Source organism: Hemicordylus capensis, chromosome 1, assembly GCF_027244095.1.
Source record: "Hemicordylus capensis ecotype Gifberg chromosome 1, rHemCap1.1.pri, whole genome shotgun sequence".
Lineage (NCBI taxonomy): Eukaryota > Metazoa > Chordata > Lepidosauria > Squamata > Cordylidae > Hemicordylus > Hemicordylus capensis.
In genome coordinates this window covers 52,945,166-52,966,853 of record NC_069657.1, presented here as the reverse complement: position 1 = coordinate 52,966,853, position 21,688 = coordinate 52,945,166, and the positions used below count along the sequence as shown (strand labels likewise).

The window sequence follows — 21,688 nt, the reverse complement described above, 5'->3', positions numbered from 1 at the left end:
CACATTTTTATTTCACAATTTACAATGCCAAAATGCAAATTGCTAGGAAAACTTTCAGGTGAACCTCAATAGGGTTGAGGAAACTGTTTCACAGAATTTCTAAATAATCAAATTCAATTTGGGGGACTAGCCAATTTGTTACATTTGCAAAAGGGAAGTATTCTACATTTAGATGAATTTACCATTTGAGGTGTGTGTTAAATACTGTAAAAAATATTAAACAATTTTAAATATTAACACATATAGCTCAGTTATTCTTCTTTCCTCGTAGAAAACTGTGCTAATATTAAAGTACAGAAATATTGCATTTCTTACCTTAAGTATTGTTCATTTCCATCATTCACTTCCACTATTTATTCTTTTGCTATTTGCCTACAAGCTGTTCCAGCAAATGGTCATTTTGAAAAGAAATTTTTGTTTGTTTTAAAGACCTACTGTATGAATTGTACAAAAAATGTTTCAAGAGAAATATTTTCTCACATTAATATGAAAGCTAAAGATAATTTCCATATACATATTACATAATATTTATTCAACTGGACAGCACACATTTGGCAAGCTTTTGTTTAAGTCACCTTTTCCTTTACTTCTATTACCTTTGTCAAAAAAAAAAAGGTAAAAGGGTTGTGCTGTCACCTAGTGGATAAAGGTAGTAGAAGTATCTACCTAGCATTTTATTTCTGCAAATTATTACTGTTTTTAAAAATTCAAAACATACTGCATGTCAAGTGAATGTCTGGATTCAAGTGGTTAAACAGCAAGAGGAAATGTTTAGTGGGCTAGCTACAGTGACTACATTGCAGCTACATTCATTGATATCTTCACCTTAAATAGAAGTTTTAGTTGATCAACTTTTATTGCAACTGTTAAAACTGAATGTACTTTTCCTCAAGGGAATAACATGAAGTAAATATGTAGTGCTAATGGCCTCCACATAGTCTCAGCTCCAATCTTCTATATAGCTACATGTGCAATGTTTTTCCTTCTGATGTGTGCAATTCAACTAGAATACTCTTAGAAGAAAGGGTATTTCCTGTTCCTTCAATTTCTGACTTAAATACATGAAGAGCAGACATTATAGAATAATATGCCACATGCCACATAGGGCAACTTCAATCTTTTTTTGTAAACTGGTTTCAAGAATCATATCACAGTTTATTTCCAAGTATTATGCATATAGGATTGACAACAGGCACATAGGGTTCCAGCATGTGGGTTGCAAGAGGAGGTCTCAGCCTTCTGTGCCCTCCATCACTGCAGGTAAACTCTGAAGGTGAATTGGAATTGGAATTCCTATGCAAGTAGGCATTGCCTATGTGCCATCTGCTATGAAAAAGGTATGGACCGATCGGTGGGGGGCTTTGCTCCATGTGCCGATGTTGAGAGAAGCTAAATTGTCATAAAGGCGGGTCAGGGGCCTCTCTGTTGTTGCCCCCAGGCTCTGGAATGCTCTCTCAGTTAATGTCAGTTCTTTGACATCTGTGGATGCTTCTTAGAAACAACTAAATACCTTTTATTTGTTCAGGCTTTTACCCCTTATGGACAGCCAGGTCTTTCAGCTCTCCTGCTTCTTTGTCTTTTTTTATGGTTGGTGTTTTATGGTTTTTATTGTTTAGCTAATTTTATGGTTTTATATGTGTGATCTGTATGGAATTCTATTGTATTTTAACGGTTGCAAACCACCTTTCTGAAAGGCAGTATAAAAATTGAACAATAAAATAAATAAGAGCAGGGTCTCTTTAGAGGCACTTTTATACTGTCAGCCTCAGTTCATAACAAAGGTGAAGGAGAGTATACAAATGGTGAAGGAGAGTATACAAGCTCAAAGCTTGCTCCTGTGCTCCACTGCATGAACAATTGATATACAGGCCATTTTCAAAGGAACTCATACTTGATTCTATACTGGCTGAAATGCTTATGGAACAATACCAGGATGGAACATTCTAGTGCTTGCCATTCCTTGTCTCTGTTCAATGACTGATTTCAATTACATACATCATTTTTGCATGAATTTATAGTTTGAATTGAAGTAGCTAAGTTGCCTTCCCAATCCCGCCAAACATCTCCACAAAGTAAGATTACCAAATTTGGTAATGTTACCAAAGAAGTAATCATTTGATAAATCTCTGTTACAATTTAGGAAAAAATGGATTCATTGTATTTCACATGGTTTACTTTTCCTCAAATATCTGAAAATAATTTCACCGTGTCTTTTTTTAAAAAAAATGCATACAACCAAGCCTATCCAACATTCTGTTTGTGTGCTAAAAGATGCAAAACAAAACATACATAAAATCTGAGAATTTTTAATCTGTTTACCCCTAGTTAATCCAATAACAAAAGGGCTATATTTGCTATACGATTATTATTAGTTAAATCAAGCTTTCACTGAGGGAGTGTTTTGAAGTTTGTCGAATTTTCTAATCCTGATGACAAATTAATTCCAAAATTAGTGATTTCAGCCAAATTGAGCTAGAAAGCTTGTTCCTAAAGATCTCCTCCCAACCCCTGCTAACATGACAAAAGAGGCACTTTTTAACATGGTGATTCTCTTTATTTAGCAGCGGGAGAGTAACTGGCCCCATTCACCCCCAGCACAGTGCCTCCAGTGCTGGTGTCTCTCTTATGTTTCTTTTTAGATTGTGAGCCCTTTGGGGACAGGGAGCCATCTTATTTATTTATTATTTCTCTGTGTAAACCTCCCTGAACCATTTTTGGAAGGGCAGTATAGAAATTGAATAAACAACAACAACAACAACAACAACTGGTAACACGCACACACACACCCCTCTCCAATTAGTCCCAAAGTAACTCCTTGCCATCACTATTGTCTTTGGAACAGAAACTGGCACAATAGTTGCCCGGTCTACTGTGCTAAAAAGCATCCTGTTCCACCCAGGCATGTGTGCAGGACTAACCGATCTAATAGAAGACACTGACCATGATCTACAGATCTATGAGAGTAACATCTTTTCATATATTTCTCCACCTTACCCACACTGAACAGATAATTGTCATGAGCGGGAATGGAACAGCCTCTGCAGTGTTGTCTCCAAAAAAGGGGAATCAATGCAGAGTTTAAAATCTATTAGTAGGTATACATCCTATTGCTATATCTTGGCTGTAGGAAAGTCATCCACAGAACCTGGGTTGCAAGGTTGTCTCAGTGCAGGAGGCAATCCCTCCCACCTCCCCACACACACGCCCACTTGTATTTGGGGAATGCACTGAAACCTTTTCTCTTCTTTTTCAAATTGGCACAAAAATGGAGAGGTGACCCCCAGATGCCTCAAAAGTATATTTATTTGGCATTTCAGAAAAAAGTCCTTTTTCGGGGTATTAGAACATAAAAAAAAATAAGCATACAGACTATACAGATTCATTGCTAAAGTATTTATGAATATGATATCATACATAAACCTTACTGTGGGGGGACAACTCATAACAAAGAATATTATAAACCATTTATGTTAGGAAACATCTCTGAGAAAGATCACATACTTATACATTTACACACTACTTCAACACACAACTATTAAGAGGATATAAGAAGTTGGAGTAAATGATTTGGGACCACATTCCCTTAAGGACCACCTACTTCTGTATCAACCAATCAGAACTTTGAGAAAAGGCGCTGCTCCGGATTCAGGCTTTAAATGCACTTGGCAGGTACCAGAGACAGGCCAAATCTGGAATGCCCTGCCCCCAAAAGGTTTTACTTGTTCTCTCCTTGTCTGTTTTCAAATGGAGATTTTAAAAATCAGTTAAAATTGTCTTCTTTTTTCTCTGCTGCTTTTAGCACAGTATTTTATTGTACTTATATCATTGTGTTTGTTAATTATTTGGAGGAAAGGTAGGATAAAAATCCACCAGAAATAACAAAATAATGGAAGCATATAAAGGAAAGTCATGTTGATGTACAATGCAGTTGCACCATAATTGTGCAGTAGTATGCATAACAGTATGCAGCTGTACTATAATTATGACTGGATTTTTATTTTTCTATTGCTATGGCCTTTGGCTGAGGCAAACATAAAGTTGTTTACCTAAGCTAAGTTTTTCATTCTGTGGAACTAACCTAATTATACAAACACTGGAATGTAACTACATTGACATAATATCTGCATATTTTCTTTAATGTTATTGAATATTTCCCCATTTTTGAATTTGTTTTACCCTTTAATGTTCCTTTTGGACCAACAAAAGGAAGTACTTTTTCACACAGAGCATAATTAAACTATGGAATTCTCTGCCTTGGGATGTGGTGATGGCCATAAGCTTGGATGGCTTAAAAGGGACTTAGGCAAATTCATGGAGGATAGGTCTATCAGTGGCTACTAGTCTGGTGACTATAGGCCACCTCCAGCCTCAAGGGCAAGTTGCCTCTAAAAACTAGTTGCAGGAGAGCAACAGCAAGAGAGAGGGCTTGCCCTCACCTCTTGCTGTGGGCTTCTCAGAAGCATATGGTGAGCCACTGTGTGAAACAGGATGTTGGACTAGATAGGCCTTGGGCCTGATCCAGCAGGGCTGTTCTTATGCATCTTTGAGAAGATACATAAGAACATAAGAATACGTACGAATAAAAAACCCTGCTAACTTGGCAAAAAGGCACCTTTTAACATGGCGTTTCTCTTTATGTATGTATGTATGTATGTATGTATGTATGTATGTATGTATGTATGTAACCCTATCCACCCCCAGCACAATACCTCCAGTGACTGTTGCTGGTGCCTATCTTGTGTTTCTTTTTAGATTGTGAGCGCTTTGGAGACAGGGATCCATTGTATTTATTTATTATTTCTCTGTGTAAACTGCCCTAAGCCATTTTTGGAAGGACGGTATAGAAATCACATAAGAAACGTCCTGCTGGATCGGGCCCAAGGCCCATCTAGTCCAGCATCCTGTTTCACACAGTGGCCCACGAGATGCCAATGGAAGCCAATTATTATTATTAAATGTATAACAACAACAACAACAAAAACAACAACACGAATGAGCATAGCCCAGTCAGTATTCAGTACTTTAAATACATTTAAATGGGAGAGAAGAATTAAGCATTCACTGTACCCATGATGGTATAAAGTTCGGAGGTGTGGGTGTCAATTGGTATGTTCACAATCAAGGCAAACTTTTTGTAAAGCTCAAAATCATGTTAAAAACTCAGTCAAGATAAGTTATACAAGCTCTTCACTGATACACACTCTTCATTCCTTGCATCATTTCCTTAAAAACATGGAGAAAGAATCTTTTCTTAAAACCCTTCATTAACCATCCAACCCACACTAATTTGTCCACCATGAGGATTTGACAAAAGCTAGATTACTTTGTAATATCTGAAATAACTTGCTTGACTGGAAATAACACATGTGCAATGAAAACTATTTTGTACTTGATAGTGGCAGTTAGCATGCCAGACTGCCAAGGTTAATGAGACCTAGACTACTCTAGGGATTAATGATAGTAACACAATTGGAAGCTACAGCATCTGAGACAGCTGTGGCTTAATACACCAGACTTTATTTGGGAAAAATAGGAATGGGATTATGTGTAATTTTCATTCCTTTATATTGATGTAGCTAATTTCCAAAGATGTGAAATATGAAGACTAGATATAGGTGGTTATTCACATCTGTGCTGAAATTGGTCATTAATAAGAGGACATAGTACACCAAAAGAATACATGCTATCTCTTTGGCATTTCCAAAATGGTATAGAACTAGTGCTAACATGTGGATTTACTGTTCAACTATATACTCTACAGAAGTCATAGAGAATAGTGGAAGGGAAAGATGGTAGGAAGGGCATCCAAAAGAGTAATTATCCAAAATAAAGGATACCTGAATCTATGTGGGGGAAATGAAATGCTCTAATATGTTATAAAGCTGATTACAGAAACAATTGAATCACTAACAAGAAACACCAAGGAAATCCAATTCGATTCATATAAGAAGCTGCAGAGACACAGGAAACTGAATACAAAATCATATGTGTTGATAATAGATATTGTCCATTTTCCAGACAGAGCAATGAAATTACATTCATGAACTGATTTACTTTTTGTTATCATCAGACGTGATTTATATCCAGTTTCCTGAGACTCTATGACTGCATAGTCTATTCTTCTGAAGAGAATTGGGCTTACTTTGTGATTCTTCTTATTGATACCATTTTTTTTTGAAAATAATTTTTATAAGCATATCACCACTTTGCATGTTTTCCATGCAAAATGGCAAATGTGCTTCAATGTTGGCAAGTGTAAAGTGATGTACATTGGGACAAAAAGCCCCAACTTCAAGTATACGCTGATGGGATCTGAGCTGTCGGTGAGTGATCAAGAAAGGGATCTGGGGTTGTGGTGGACAGCTCGTTGAAAGTGTTGACTCAATGTGCGGCAGCTGTGAAAAAGGCCAAGTCCATACTAGAGATCATTAGGAAGGGGAATGAAAACTGCTAATATTATAATGGTGCAGCCACACCTGGAGTACTGTGCACAATTCTGGTCACCACATCTAAAAAAGAAAATTGTAGAACTGGAAAAGGTGCAGAAGAGGGCAACCAAGATGATCAGGGGCCTAGAGCACCTTTCTTATGAGGCAAGGCTACAACACCTTTGGCTATTTAGTTTAGAAAAGAGACAACTGCGGGGAGACATGATAGAGGTCTATAAAATCATGCATGGAGTAGAGAAAGTGGATAGAGAGAAATACTTCTCCCTCTCCCATAACACTAGAACCAGGGGTCATCCCATGAAATTGATTGCTGGGAAATTTAGGACCAGCAAACAGAACTGTTTTTTCACACAACGCATAATCAACTTGTGGAATTCTCTGCCACAAGATGTGGTGACAGCCAACAACCTGGATGGCTTTAAGAGGGGCTTGGATAACGTCCTGGAGAATAGGTCTATTAACAGCTACTAGTCGGAGTGCAACCTCCAGCCTCGGAGGCAGGATGCTGGACTAGGTGGGCCATTGCAGCACGGGATGCTGGGAGGTGTGGTGAACATCTGGGAATCCCTGTTAGTGGGAACAAAGGCTCAGACCATATGGCATTATTTTGAGAGGCTCCATCTCAGGCTCTGGCTCAGTATCGTGGCCCAGCTCAGAGTCTGGAGATGGTCCTACCTCTTCAGGGTCAAATTCCAAGTCAGTGTGCAGCAGCTATGAAAAAGGCATGCCTTTGCACAAATCTATGGTGCAGCCATATTTGGAGCAATGGGAGAGTCCACCTGCACATGGTGTGTGCAGGGGAAATGGCTATCAAACTTTCCAATATTGTCCAGTAGGACAGGCCTGTAAACGGTAATCAGGAATCTTAAAATCCACAGATGCCTGAGTGGAGTGCTTTAGTTGATAACTCAGCAAATCTGTAGGCTCCACAAAACTTTCCAAGGTATGTGTGTGTGTGGGGGGGCTTTCTGTGACACTTGCAATGGTGTGAGAAATGGGAGATTTGCAAGACATGTGTGCTCCAAATTTCAGAGCATATGAACTTGGAAATTTTCAATGATATCAATTTGGCACCGCAACAATGTGACATTTAATGGAAATCATTAATTGGGGATTTGATCTCTGTTAAATGTCAGGTTGGCACAGTGCCAAAGGAATTCTGGGTTCTCACGATTGGAAATCGGGCATGTGCATGCCTGTCAAATCTGCCATTTCTCATTGTCATGGCATCAGTTCAGAGGCACAGGAAAAGCCCACTGAAATCAAGTGGGATTATTATGTATGATGCAGTTTTTCAGTTGTGCACTGAACCTCCTACATGAAGCATTTTATTTATTTATTTACTTATTCTTAAATTTATACCCCGCCTTTCATTAAGAAAATCCCAAGGCGACTCACAATAAAATTGAAAAACAAGATTATAAAAAAGATACATTAAAATACTGAGCTAAAAAAATATATATAAACAAGTCTGATTTTAAATATATATATGTAAATTAAAAAACAAGCATAAAAACAGTACAAAATACAAGAAGCAGCAGTGAAGACAATCATATAAAAGCCTGGGTAAAAAGCCAAGATTTGACATGCTTTCTAAAAACTGTGATGGAAAGCGGATACCCACCGGGAGAGCATTCCAGAGTCTGGGGGCAGCAACAGAGAAGGCCCTGTCCCAATTGCACGACAACCGAGCCTCCCTCATTGTCAGCACCTGGAGTAGAGCCCCCTCAGATGACCTCATCAAGTGGCCAGCAACCTTTGGGAGCAGGCGGTCCCTCAGGTATCCCGGGCCCAAACCGTTAAGGGTTTAAAAGACAAAACCAGCACCTTGAATTGGACCTGGAAACGAACTGGCAGCCAGTGCAACTCTTTCAAAATGAGTGTGATGTGCTCCCACCGGTCAGCTCCATATAAAACCCTAGCTGCCGCATTTTGTGCTAGCTGTAGTTTCCGGATATTCTTCAAGGGCAGGCCCACATAGAGCATGTTTCAGTAATCCAGCCGTGACGTGACTAAGGCATGGGTAACCGTGGCCAGATCTGCCTTCTTGAGAAAGGGACGCAGCTGGCACACTAGCCGAAGCTGTGCAAAGGCACCCCTGGCCACCACCTCCATCTGAACTTCCAAAAGCAGAGCTGGGTACAGTAGTACCCCCAAGCTGCGTACTTGCTCCTTCAAGGGGAGTGCAACCCCATACAGAACTGGTAAAATCTCCTCATCCCGATTGGCTCTCCTATTGACTAACAGTATTGTCCGGATTCAATTTCAGTCTATTAGCCTACATCCAAACTATCATGGCCTCCAGTCCCTGATTCAAGACATCCACCACCGCCCTAGGATCAGGTGACAAGGAGAGATAGAGCTGAGTGTCATCTGCATATTACTAACGACTCTGTCCAAGTCCCCGGATGACCTCTCCCAGCGGTTTCATGTAGATGTTAAACAGCATGGAGGACAAGACTGAAGCCTGCAGGACCCCACAGGCCAATGGTCATGGAGCCAAGCAGTAGTCCCCCAGCACCACCTTCTGGACCCCCCAGGAAAGGACTGGAACCACTGCAATGCAGTACCTCCGATTCCCATACTCGAGAGGCAGACCAGAAGGATACCATGGTCGTTGGTATTGAATGCCGCCGAGAGTTCCAGCAGAACCAACAGGGACATGGAACTGTCAGAATTAAATAAAGCCTATGTAAAAATAAACTAGATGGCCAATATCTCTATTCATATTTTAAGAAAGCAAAAGGATAAGATTCAGATTATCAGTGGAGTATCACTAGGAATTATTATTTTTTTAAAGGCAAGAATTTAATAGCTGTCCAGAATTCCTGCTCTAGGCAGCAGAAAGCTTATCTACGAGCACATTCATAATTCATAGCACCGTAACAGGTTAGTGATGGAGGACTAGACTCCACTGTTCTTACTGCATACCTAATGTGCATCAGGGTATCACAGTCTGCACATAAGTGTTCCAAGTTGGACTATGATAGATGTTCTTAATGCATTGTTGACACAGGCTGACTTGCCCAGTCAAGTTTTTAATACTTCATGTATGTCTCTTCATGTTTCATTACATAACAGCTTATTTTACTCATCTTGCCTCTGATGGGGCCGCTATTAAGGAAACCTGTTTCCATAGTAATAGAATACCAGAAGGGCCCTCCTAAGTCAAAGGTCAAATGGAGTCCGTTTAATTCTTTCTTTTCTTCTTTAAATGCATTTAGGTTCACATTGCTGAATGTTAGTGCTTCTCTCCATGGACTTTGGTCCCCCCCACCACCCGCTTGTCCTTCGAAACAACCCGTAAATGATAATGAAATGCTTAAAGCAACGCAAAAGGGGATCCAATTTCATCTACCTGGACAGTCTGGCAGAGTGGTGTGTAACAATAAACGAGTGTTCTTAAGTCACAGCATTTCACTGGAAATGAGGCAGAACCTGTGTATTTTAACAGCTTTTTACAACTTGTAACCACTAGCAAATTTATTTTACTTTCTCAGGGAAGTCCAGTGAAATGCCCCTAATTTAAACTAAAGGGTCTTTCAGCCCTGAAGACAAAACCCATTTCTGCTGAGCACCTGAATATGTACAGGTGAATCCAGAAGACAGGAATGAAAGATAGTTTGTCTTCTGGCCAGTCTGACTCACTTCCAGTGCTGTGATCATTTATTATCCAGAAAAGAAAGACTGGCTTTCTGCTCAGCAAACACAGTGGTGGTCTTCGTTTCATGATGAATAGATTTACCATGTCTGCTCTAAAGTGCACGATGACATCGTGTTTTCCAAAACGTCCTAGCGCCTCCTCAACACTCACACCTGATGTTTTTAATGTATGTGCTATACAGAGCCAAGCACCTAGCCACATATTCTTTTCCTTCATTTTTTATACACAGACTCATTAAAAATATTACTTTGTACACTGATTGATCTATTCATCCTACAGATGAAAGTGGTGAAGAATCAACTTCACTTCAGTTTTAGCAGGCAATATAAAGAACAAACGTTTTTCTATTGTTACGATGAGGGAAACATTTTCCACCTTGATATACAGATTTATTCTCAGTTCTTCAGGACGACATAATTTTCATGGTAGAAAGTGTTGCCACCTTTTAAAGGGAGGATTAGTAGACTGTATCCCATCTGCTCCAAGCCAAACATTACAGGTTTAGCTGGGATATGACTCAGTGCCAGAAAGGTGCACTTTGACAGGATCTGCTCTTGTATGGCCATGCCAGACCAGCAAGGGGCAAGCAAAGTAGAAAACCGACAGGGCTAGGAAGGAATTTAGGATATAGATGAGAAACTCAGGAAAGAACACATAGGAAAGCTGTACAAGATAGAATAATGGACCAAAGCCAAGTAGGTTCAAGGATGAATAGCCTGCTACAAGACGTAGTCAAGGAACTCCATGCAAGGGCTATTGACCAGCAGCCTCCTTCTGCTTCCTTTAACAGTTTTTTTTTCTCATTGTGGCAATGAGGGCTGTCCTATCAGCTTTCTAGAGACCAAGCAAATGAGAATTTTAACTGTGATAGAGTTGGCATGAGGTTATTTTAAAAACTTACTTCGAAGAACTTACTGGTTCCTACGATCTCCTTGATTCCCTTTGGATTTACCCGATGGCAAAAGAGAAATAAGTGCTGTCAAGGATGTTCAGCACAAAGATCTGATGGGGCCAATGCGGCGGCGGCTGCTGATCTGCCTGGTCTGTTCTTCCCCCGCTGAACCTTTCATGCCCAATTTGCAGCCAGCTGTGCATTTGGTGCTGAGTGATGACATCACTCCAGCTGTGCACTCCAGCTGACATCCCCCTCCCCCTTGCTTGCCAGTCCATCTGGCATCCAGCATTTTTTGACACGTCAATGCAGCCTGCCCGGTTATGCATACACAGACATGTGGCATTAGTGACTCTAAGGGCACTTTAAGTAGACAGTCCATTACAATATCCGATGGTTAATCTTTGTAAAAGATTCCGCTTCTGTTATATTCATTTGAAGGAATACCTTATTTAGAAATAATACTACTTTTAAAGATCATCTAAATCAAGCTGCTGGTGGTCAGGGACATAAAAAGAATGTTTCCAGAAAAAACAAAACAGGCTATGCAAAATCCCAGTTTGGTCATACATTTTGGTACTGGTCAATAAACTAAAGCACCATATGTAAACAAAACATTCCTTTCAACATTATGTCAGCTTTTAAGTAAAACGTCTATTAGTCATTACAAATGAATATTTGGTGCACCTGTAAAATCTGTTATGCATTCTTTCAAGTTTTTATTTCAAGGGCATGTCTGTCTGGATCACCCCCCCACTAGTATGAATATTAAAAGAAGTTTCCCTAAATGTCACATAATTGAATTAGTCTCATACTGACCACGGGTATTATGAAAATTACTGTGTGAATTTATGTGCTCCTCTCCGAAGGCGCAGACACATGTAAATCTTTTCCAGCTTCATTCCAGGGCTGGCAGAGATTCACAGTACGTGCACTGTATTGTTGTTCAAACACTGAGGCCAAACAAAACCTTTTACTCACATCGATGATCGAAAATACTGCAGTGAGATCAAAAACAAGGCAAAAGGAGAAATGCCAGAAGCAGAAACTGGCCAAGCCTCCCAGTGCCAGGAGATGGGAACTCCTCCTTCCTTTGCTCCAACACCTCTGGCAAGCAAAGGCCCTGCACCAGCTCAGCAGCAGCTGATGCTTTGAAAACCCCTCATATGGCACAGACATACCATCTGAGCCGTTTGGAGGGAATGGGGGGCAAACAACAGCCCCTTGAACTAAATATGAAGTTGCACCAAGCTGAAGACTGTATTCAAGGGTTTTATTGTGATCTATATTATCGAGATATTTGAACACTACAGTTTGTTAGTGCAGCCGAAGATTGCATGGTTTTTTGATCAGCTGCATTATACTGCTAGCTCATGCCCTGCTTGTTGACTACTAAGACATTTAGGTCCTTTTCACATGTACTGCTGCCAAGCCAGGTCTCTTGCATCATCTACTTGTGCATTTTATTTTTCTTACCCAAATGCAGGACTTGGCCTTTGTCTCAATTCATCACCATCTTGTTTGTTTGGGCCCAATATTAAAGCCTGTACAAATTAAACTGAATCTTGATTCTGTCTTCTACAGTTTTCGCTATTCCCTGAACCACCACCAGCAGCTTCCTGCCACCTGAAAATTAGATAACCATCCTCTTTCCATTCTCCAAGTCATTTATGAAAATATTGAGCAGCACAGGGCAGGACAGAAGCCTGTCTCACTTCACTCAATACCTGGAGTATGGAGCGAATACTTCATTCAATGGAGCACTTAATGTACAATGGAGTACTCACTGGGTACAGCTGTTAACCAGATGCAAATCTTCCTAGCAGTACCATCATCTAGTCCACATTTCACCAACTAGTCAACAAGGATATAATGGGAGACTTTGTTAAACACTTTTCTGAAATCAGGATACACTATGTACACAGCATTCACATAACGGACTAATTAGGAACTATCAAAAAAAGAAACAAGCTTTTTCTGTTTGCTCTAAGCTGCTCATTTTGCAAACAGGCAACTCTAACAAAGTGCAGTTTGTCCTGCCGGGTGAGAAAACTGGCATCAATTGAAAATTCCCTCTGCTAAACAACTCTTAAGATGTTCAGGAGCTCTGCCCTTTGCACCCAGTCACTACTAGACCATTAGCAATTTAAAGTTATAGTCCTGATATTTTATCAGTCTTAATGAAGACTGATCCATTTTATCAATCCTAGTGAATCCAATTAGTTGACTTGTATTAATATAAAAAATGCATTTACTTACAATATCAGACCCAATTGTCTAAGAACCTTTTTTTTTTTTTTTGGTAGAATTTTAACTCCATCTTTCTATCAATTTAAAAAAGTCCACTACACACAACTAAAAGCCTGGATAAATGAACACATTCTGACACTTAAGCAATATCAGAGTAGGTGCCAGGTAGGTGGATAAGGGGAATGAATTCCCCAAATAACGGCTGTATCACAGAAAAGACCCTATTTCTGGTACCTGTGCATCTAACATCAGAAGTTGGGGGTCTTCTGACCAAAGTTTCTGATGAAGATCTTAATTATTGGGCAGGCACATAAGAGAGCAGATGATCAAACACATACCCCAATCCCAAGCTGAATAAGGCCATAATCAGCACTTTGAATTGTGTCTAGAACTCAGCGGAGAACCCATTTAGCAGCCTCCACTGTATTGTGGACCAGCTGTGGTTTCTGCATATACAGCTCTATGTATAACGTATTGCAGTAATCTATTCCAGTTGTTACCAGGCATGAATAACAGAGGCCAGATCTCCAGAGCCATGGAGATGGCAGCCTATAACTATTATGAATAGGAGGCATGTTTCCTTTAGTATTCCTTGGGGTTTGTTAGTAGTAAGGTCAAAAGTAGACAATTGATTCTCATCTGTTTCACCTGGATATTGTCACTACATGCAAGGAGCTCCTATGAATAGTTGCTCCTTGAGTTAAAGGAAGGCAAGGTAAGGAAACCATTTTTCATGTAATCAAAACAATTGTAGAATATCAAAAACCAGAAAACAACAGTTTTGAAGGCAAGCTTTGTGACTTGACTGTGTTGGATTTTGGAATGGTTTCAGCTGGATTAGGCACTTGCTTTCTCTCTACAGCTGTGTGAATCCTGCAGGGCTCACTTCACAAAATGGACCCCTGCAGTTTGATTCACAGAATTTGGAAGAGAACCAATCCTTCTTTGGCTGCTAAGAGATCCAGCCTCATGACCACATTTTGATTTCTTAGTAACTCTCTCTGTATGTAGGCTATTTACTATATAATGTCCCAGCACATGGCTGCTCGAAAAAAAACACCAGTGGTTCCCTTGACATAGTTATAAGAATTATTATGCTTAATTGCCCCTGGGTTCTTTTAAAAAGATGACTGCACTGCACACAGATTTTATTTTTTATTTTTTTATTTTGCTTCAACAATACTAATGAGAGATCTATACTGACAACTCCCTATACCACCAGAAGGACTTTACAGTTTAGGGTTCTGTGGCCCACACTTAGAAAAACAAACTTATTGTTAAAGACCTAGTAATCTTTTTGAAGCAATGACCATGCTTTAGATCATATTATATTGTTTTATTAATGATTGCTAATTTAATTTTTGATGTGGCATATTTTATTGCAAGTTGCCTAGTAACATAAAATCATTTAAAAATAAATAAATGTTACTCTACAAATACAGAATGGATCACAGGCTAGAGGGTGGAAAAAGTGATTTAGTTAAAGAAACCTATAGACATACAAACAAATGTGTATAAATTGGCATTACAAATACAGTATGCAATCTCTAGTACCAAGAAGACCATCATAGGTACTTAATGCCGGAGAAACTCAATTTTGCCAATCTCTTTCACAGTTTTGATCAGATGATTTCCAAGGAAAATCTGGCTGTCATTCAAATTTTAGAAAGTTTCAATTGCACATTGGGCCACATTATCTACACCTCTTTTCAAGTAAAAGTTGCCGATTTGTTTTGTGCATTTATGTTTCAGTCACAATTGCATTGGATGGGTTTTGGAGCTATAATGCCATAAAACATTCATAGTTCTCACATATGATTGCTCAAAGGCTTGGTGAAAAGAAGGGTTATATCATCATGAGAATGCAGCTGTTGAAATATTACATAAAGTTTGCTTATGTACTCTTGACCCATTAATATATTCATCAAAAGCCTGAAACACTGGCTGACATCCTCCCTGGATTTACTAGATGAAATCCTATTGAAGCTTAGTAGTCAACCATAACTTAGTAGTTAATCCTATTGAAGCTTAGAATAATTTATTCAGGATGTCAACCATTGATAATGTTTAGATCAGGATTCAGAAGTGATGGAAGTACAATATTCAAATCAAATTCCATCTTCTCTCCACATTTCAAAGACAAATCTACTTTGATTGATTTGAATCTTTGGGGAAAGGGTTCCCAAAAAGATAGGAGCACCCACTGAAATTAATGGCAGGTGCACCTATTAATGGCTATTAGCCAATGAAACCTCTATATAAGATGATACAATATCAGTTAGGGTTGTGCATTTTGTATTTTTTTCTGTTTCGATTTGTACCAAGTCCAAATCAACCCCATTTTGTATTTTGTCCAAAATTAAGCCTTCCGAATCACCCGTTTTGTTTTGTATCAAAATTTTGTTTTGTATCAAAATCAATTAATCAAAATCTGAATCCGAATTAATTCAGATTAAAAAATGGGTCATGTGGTCAAAAGAGTGGGTGGCAGGGTGGCCAGAACCTAAGGGGTATACTCGTGAGTCAAATGGGCCGTAACCCAAAATTTGGCTTTTTAAAAGCCAAATCTGGCAACAGAGGTGGGTGGGGGTTATAGTGCCCAATGAGTGGAAGCTACCACAAAAATTTCAAAGGAATTGGGCAAACTGCTGGTTTTTGGTTAATTTTTGAAGTTTGCGCGTCTTTCAGATTTTCTCCATAGGGTATGATGGAGGTTTCAGGAAAGGTATAGCTTCACGTGGGGTGGGGGGAAAGGGTGGCCCAGAGTGGAGTGTGGTTAGTGGTAGTGCTCAGTTGGTGCAAGGAAGCTACCACAATTTTTTCAGAGGAATTTGGCAAAGGGCTGATTTTTAAAGAATTAATGAAGTTACGTGTCTTTTAGATTTTCCTTGTAGGGTATAATGGAGGTTTCTGCAGTCCCATAACTCCACTTGAGGGGCACTGGGGTGGCCCAGAGCAAGTGGCAGTGTAGTGCACATAAGGTGCCAACCACCCACATGGGTTGCCAACCCATGAAGTACAGGGTTTTGTTGTTCAAGAGGTGTCCTGAGAGTAGATTCTCTAGTAGCATATGAAAAGGGATTAATGATTTTTCATTAAAAATCTCATTTGCTACCAGAGAATCTAAACTCAACACCTCAGAAACAACAAAGCCCAGTACCCCAATGGGTTAGCAATCCAGGGGGTTGGTTGGCACCCTCTGTGCACTACACCACCACTTGCTTTGGGCCATCCCAGTGCCCCCCAAGTGGAGTTATGGGGCTGCTGAAACCTCCATTATTCCCTATGGGGGGAAATCTTAAAGATGCGTAAACCTAAAAAATTCCTAAGAAATCAGCCCTTTGCCCTATTTGTAATCTAGGTGCACCACCCTTGGGGCACTGCCACCCAACCCACTGTTTTGCCCCTGAAGCCCCACATAAACAAGTTGAAAGAGTGAAGAGAATGATGAACAACAACGACACTTAATTTTTTGGCACAGTTATTTGAGAATTTTGCAGCGGGTGGGAGCCTGTCCCTGTGGCACTAGTACAGCAGCACAACCCATTTGAGGATTCAAGCAATCTTTCAATAAAAACACTCTCTCCCCATGGAACAGTGACCACAGGTCATTTGAAATAGCAAGATAGACCAATTAGCCAGCGTGGTGTAGTGGTTAGAGTGCTGGACTAGGACCGGGGAGACCCGAGTTCAAATCCCCATTCAGCCATGATACTAGCTGGGTGACTCTGGGCCAGTCACTTCTCTCAGCCTAACCTACTTCACAGGGTTGTTGTGAGGACAAACCTAAGTATGTAGTACACTGCTCTGGGCTCCTTGGAGGAAGAGCGGGATATAAAATGTAAAAACAAAAAACAAAAAACTGCCTTGGTACTATGGAACAGCTTCAAATGTTTATTTAACAGAACTGGAGTGAGCCGTAGCCCAAACAAATCAGCCTACTGTTCAGAATTGTTGAGATTTATCATCACTGCATTTAAGAAAGTGCAAAACCATGGATCATGGTTACAAGAAAGAGAGGAGCAACTAAGATTCCTTGGGATGTCAATACTGGTGTATTCCCCACTCTTCTCCTTTTGTCTCCTGTAGTCCCATGTGGATGACCTGTCGCTGCAATGGCAAAAGTTGTGAACCCCTGGCTTAGACATCATGTCCCACCAAATTACATTGTGGCCTAAATTACATTAGACTGCTCAACTTGGGCATCAAACCTTAGACACCACTATAACTCATAAAAATCAGAAGAAAAACAAAATAGCTCTTCAAAAGAGCCCTGAACAAGTCAAGAGATTATTTCTAAACCTTTGGAAAGAAACACCTGTGTAATTTCAGAACTTTCCTAACCAGCTTCTTGAAAAGCTTCTCCACACAATTTATACCATGGCTTTTAGCAAGAGCTTTGGAATTGCATTGAGCTCCCAAAGATATCTGGGTATTTCTGCCTCAAAATGCTGTCTTCCAAATCCCTTTGCAAGGTCAGTTTGCATTTCAGTCACACTGAATACAACACTTAACTAAACAATTCATGCTCAACAGTTTTTGCATATCTTATCTTCTGCTAATCACTCAGTGCCTCAGCTGGAGTGGAGAGAGTCAGAGAAGTCAATTTGAATTGCAATGCTTTCCCAAAGAACAAAGCATTCTGCCCAAAACACAGTCATTTCGATTTGGAAACAAAAATCTCTGTTTTTTAATTCTTGATTTTGTTTTAGTTACAAAATCTCCGAAATTGCCATTTTCGGGCACAAAACATTTTGTACCTGAATCAAAATGCACAAGCCTAATATCAGTGACCACATCCTTGTACCAACCATGCCTCCTCATGCAAAGTGTATTCCAAAATAAAGATTTGGAGAAGACCTTTTGACCAATACATGATATATTGGCTTGGAATCAGCAGCTAAAAGTGGAAGAAAAACCTTTCCCACAACTTGCCACTGAGGGACATGGACTGGAATTTTCAGTTCATTTCCATGGAATTGGGCCTAGACATTCTTTGCCAAGCACACATAATTCATACAGACACAGAATTGCATACAAAAGAGGTATGCTCCTTCAAGGAAAATGTGCATTTGGAGAGGGGAATTTTTGAAATTCTGTTTTGATAATCTCCCTACAGTGGTATAGCGCTACCGTGGTTTGAGAAGTCCTGACTTGTTTAATTCCATGAGTAGGAGAAAGAAGTTGGAACATGAAGAAACTGTTATCTACACGTAAACATGTGTGTACCTGTGAATAAGAAAAAGGGCTTGGTAAGGGAGAAACCACTGAGTCTGAATGCAAATGACATACTGATAGCTTTTAGTCTGAAGTAGGGATGTGCAAAATGTTTTGACTCAAAATGGCCCATTTTGAGCACTTTGAGCTTGAAACAAACCACTCTTTAAATAAAGGGCCTGTTTGGAGCTTGGAACAAAACAACCCCATTTCAAGTCAAAATGTTTTGAGTTTTGATCACCATTTGATCACCATTTTGGAGGCCTGTTCCCCCCTTGCTGATTGGTTTTCTGGCACTGACTTCCGATTGGCTTGCAATCTCCTTGCTTCTTGGTTGGCTTATCATACAAATCAAGTGTTGTCATGGGCAACTGTACCCCCATTGACATTGTGGTTTGTTTTGTTTGTGAGATAGTGTTGCAGTGAGAAATGGACAATGGCAGCTCTGTGCGTGTATATATAATATTTCTTGGTGACTGCTGTGATGAACTCCATGTCTGGCTTTGAGACTAACCTGTGTTTCACTCACTGCACTGGTCTGCTCTGCAATCTGCATTGCAAGATTGGGCAGAAACCTTTCTATTGGGCCAATTGGGCAACTTCTAATATTATTACTTTAGATCAATTAATTACCTCAGAAGAGGTTTTTTAAAATCTTTTGATGCTTTGAGAAATGAATTTAATATCCCTTCGAATGCCAGTTGGCAATATATACAATTAAGGCACCTTTTAACACAGTTATTTTGACATGATGCACTCGCTGCTTCAGAAACACTATCATTAATACTGGAATTGAAACATCTACCAGAACCAGCTAAACCCACAGTTTCATTTTATTTAAAACTTAAAGAGAAAGAGAAAGTTGATATTGATTATATTTGTGTATTATGGAATCGGGATCTTGAATATACCATTACGGTAGACCAAAGGTTAATAGCATTAAGGATAATGAAACAAGCATATATAGATCTTAAATTGAGACTTGTTCAGCAAAAACTTTTGTTTCACTCTTACTGGACTCCACAGAGGATGTTCAGAAAGGGCGGGGTTCAGAACGCGGTTTGCTGGAGATGTAATATTTATGAGGGGAGATTGGTGCGTATGGTTTGGTCATGCCCAATTATAGCATCTTTTTGGGATTAAGTCCATAAAATTGTAAATAAGACACTGCAATTATCATCGTTTTTAAAAGATAGCTATGTTCTCCTGAGGTATATTCCCAGGAAATGGAACTTAACACTTTATCAACAACTATGGATTCTTTGTGCTTGGGGAGTGGCCAAAAATATTATAATTCAACATTGGAAATGCAGATTTATTCCGGAACTTCAGCTTTGGACTACTGAAATGTGTTCATTATCCGCATTTGAATTGGGTTCCCCCTCCCCCCTGCCATTTAGGCAAAGAGGAAGAGTTTCAAGCGATATGGTCAAAATTTAATGATTTGTATGTGCTTTAGAAGGTGATTACATATATATGCATTGTTTGTCAGTTTCTTTTCTTTTCTTTTCTTTTCCTTCTCTCTTTTTCTTTAAAAACTTTATATGAAAGTGTTTCATTCTTAGGAGTATCTTAAACTGTAATATTTGTTCTTTAAAATGAAATTTAAAAAAGCTGTAATCAGTCAAAATATGACTGAAGTTGCTCTAGTTGAGCTTATGGCTATGCTTGCCGCGAAGGGTGCTACTGTGGCAGTTGTTGCAATGCTAGGAAGTAAGGAGTCATAATTGTGTGTGAGAGAGCAACTTGTGCCAATGATGTCACTGCAGTGCAGGCACTGAGGCTGGCAGTGGATTCTGGGTCAGTGATTCTTTTTTGGCCATTTTTGGGCTGTGTTCTCTGTTGGGAAGGAAAGATTCATTTTTACTGGGTGCTTGCAGTGTTTTTCAAGGCAGGGTTACAGAATGCATTGTAAACTGCAGTGCAAAACCTGTGTGTGCACACTGTGAGTGCAGCTTGTTCTGGCCATAGGGAACAATGGGGGAAATCCAAACACCCCATTGCTCCCCATGGGTAGCTCCTAGGGGCACCAAAGTGGGTTGGGTGGTAGGGCATGATGCTACCACCCAACCCACAAAATAAATGGGCAAGTGGGCAATTTTTAACAAATTTTCATGCACATTCCTAATCTGAAGGGGTGGTGTTGCTAAGTGCTTAAAAGATCTGGGAACTGGGGCCCCTTTTGATACTTAATCTTGATCATCCCCCCCCCCAGCAAGAATAATTATGTATGTTTTTAAAAGTCTCTAATATTATTACACAGCACCTATGGAAACGGAAGCCACAGAGAGCTAGGTGAAATTAGGAGTTCTCCTGTGCTCTGTGCAGGTATCTCCACTGCTGTACTTCTTTTCTGGAAGAGGGAGATGGGTCAGAGATTTGGGGCTCTGAATGAGACTTAGGGCTCTAAAAAATTCATTGGCCTCTGAAAAATTCATTGGCCATGGGCCATCCCCTAATAACGCCCCTGGTCTGAAGGATAAAAACATGTATTAGTTATGAAGAAAAAACTTTATAATATGTGAATAGCTAATTATTAATCACCTTGTCGATTTTTGAATTCTTGTTGACTTGTCCAGTTATCCTCTTTTTCTAGGAAAAGTTGCAAGCATTTTTAGATTCAGTTTGGAGACAAGACATTCTTTGGAAAGGGGATGCCCAACTATGCCTTTGTTAGGCCGATTACTGGTTAATAGCCCAAGACAGTTGATTGATGGGAACTAAGAGTTCGGAAATAATTGTGAGGGACTGTGCTTCTGTACTGAGAAACTGTGACATGTTAGTGTGATTGAGTTGGTTTAAATGAGCTTGTGTGATTGAGCCAGAAAGGAGGAAATAGAAGCAAGAGCTGCAAATCAAGTTGCACCAGGAGTAAAAACCAGCAGCAAATGGGAAGGTTTCACAGTAGTTTAAAGAGGACTTCTGAGCCAGCCAGGCCACCTCCCAAATACAGCTGATGCAGAGCCTGGAATCTCACAGCAGCTCAGCTGTTCCCAAGATTTTCCATATTAAAAACCCTTTGCCTTAAGCACAACTTCTAAAAATGTCCCCATCTGACCCTTCCTTTTTAGCAATAGGTCATTGCAGTGGCAACATCAGTCTCTAGCCTTAAAACATCAGCAAAATTGGCTATGACAACACTTCAATCATCTGTGTCATTTTAACACACTTTATCACAGCCAATTAGGAAAATACTGAATAAAAATCAGGCCCTTG

The 21,688-nt window shown here is 39.8% G+C and overlaps 1 protein-coding gene and 1 long non-coding RNA gene across 7 annotated transcripts in view; one reads left to right on the top strand and one right to left on the bottom strand.

The window, feature by feature from the left end:
* Nucleotides 1-21,688, bottom strand: part of SLC25A21 (solute carrier family 25 member 21) — a 467,052-nt gene that overhangs the window by 272,458 nt on the left and 172,906 nt on the right. The window contains exons 1-2 of one of the 6 annotated variants that reach the window (XM_053283934.1): nt 13,594-13,675; nt 12,793-12,859 (exon numbers count right to left, since the gene is read on the bottom strand). The exons of 4 other annotated variants lie outside the window; for them this stretch is intronic. The gene's annotated coding sequence lies outside the window, so the exon portion shown is untranslated. Of the gene's footprint in view, nt 1-12,792; nt 12,860-13,593; nt 13,684-21,688 lie in introns of those variants that run through there. One more of the 6 variants, XM_053283935.1, reaches the window with a different exon arrangement.
* The window catches only part of LOC128339655 (uncharacterized), a 54,604-nt gene continuing 46,762 nt past the window's right edge, over nt 13,847-21,688 (top strand). Inside the window, exon 1 of the long non-coding RNA XR_008313147.1 lies at nt 13,847-13,970. This is a non-coding gene — a long non-coding RNA (uncharacterized LOC128339655). The remainder of the gene's footprint in view (nt 13,971-21,688) is intronic.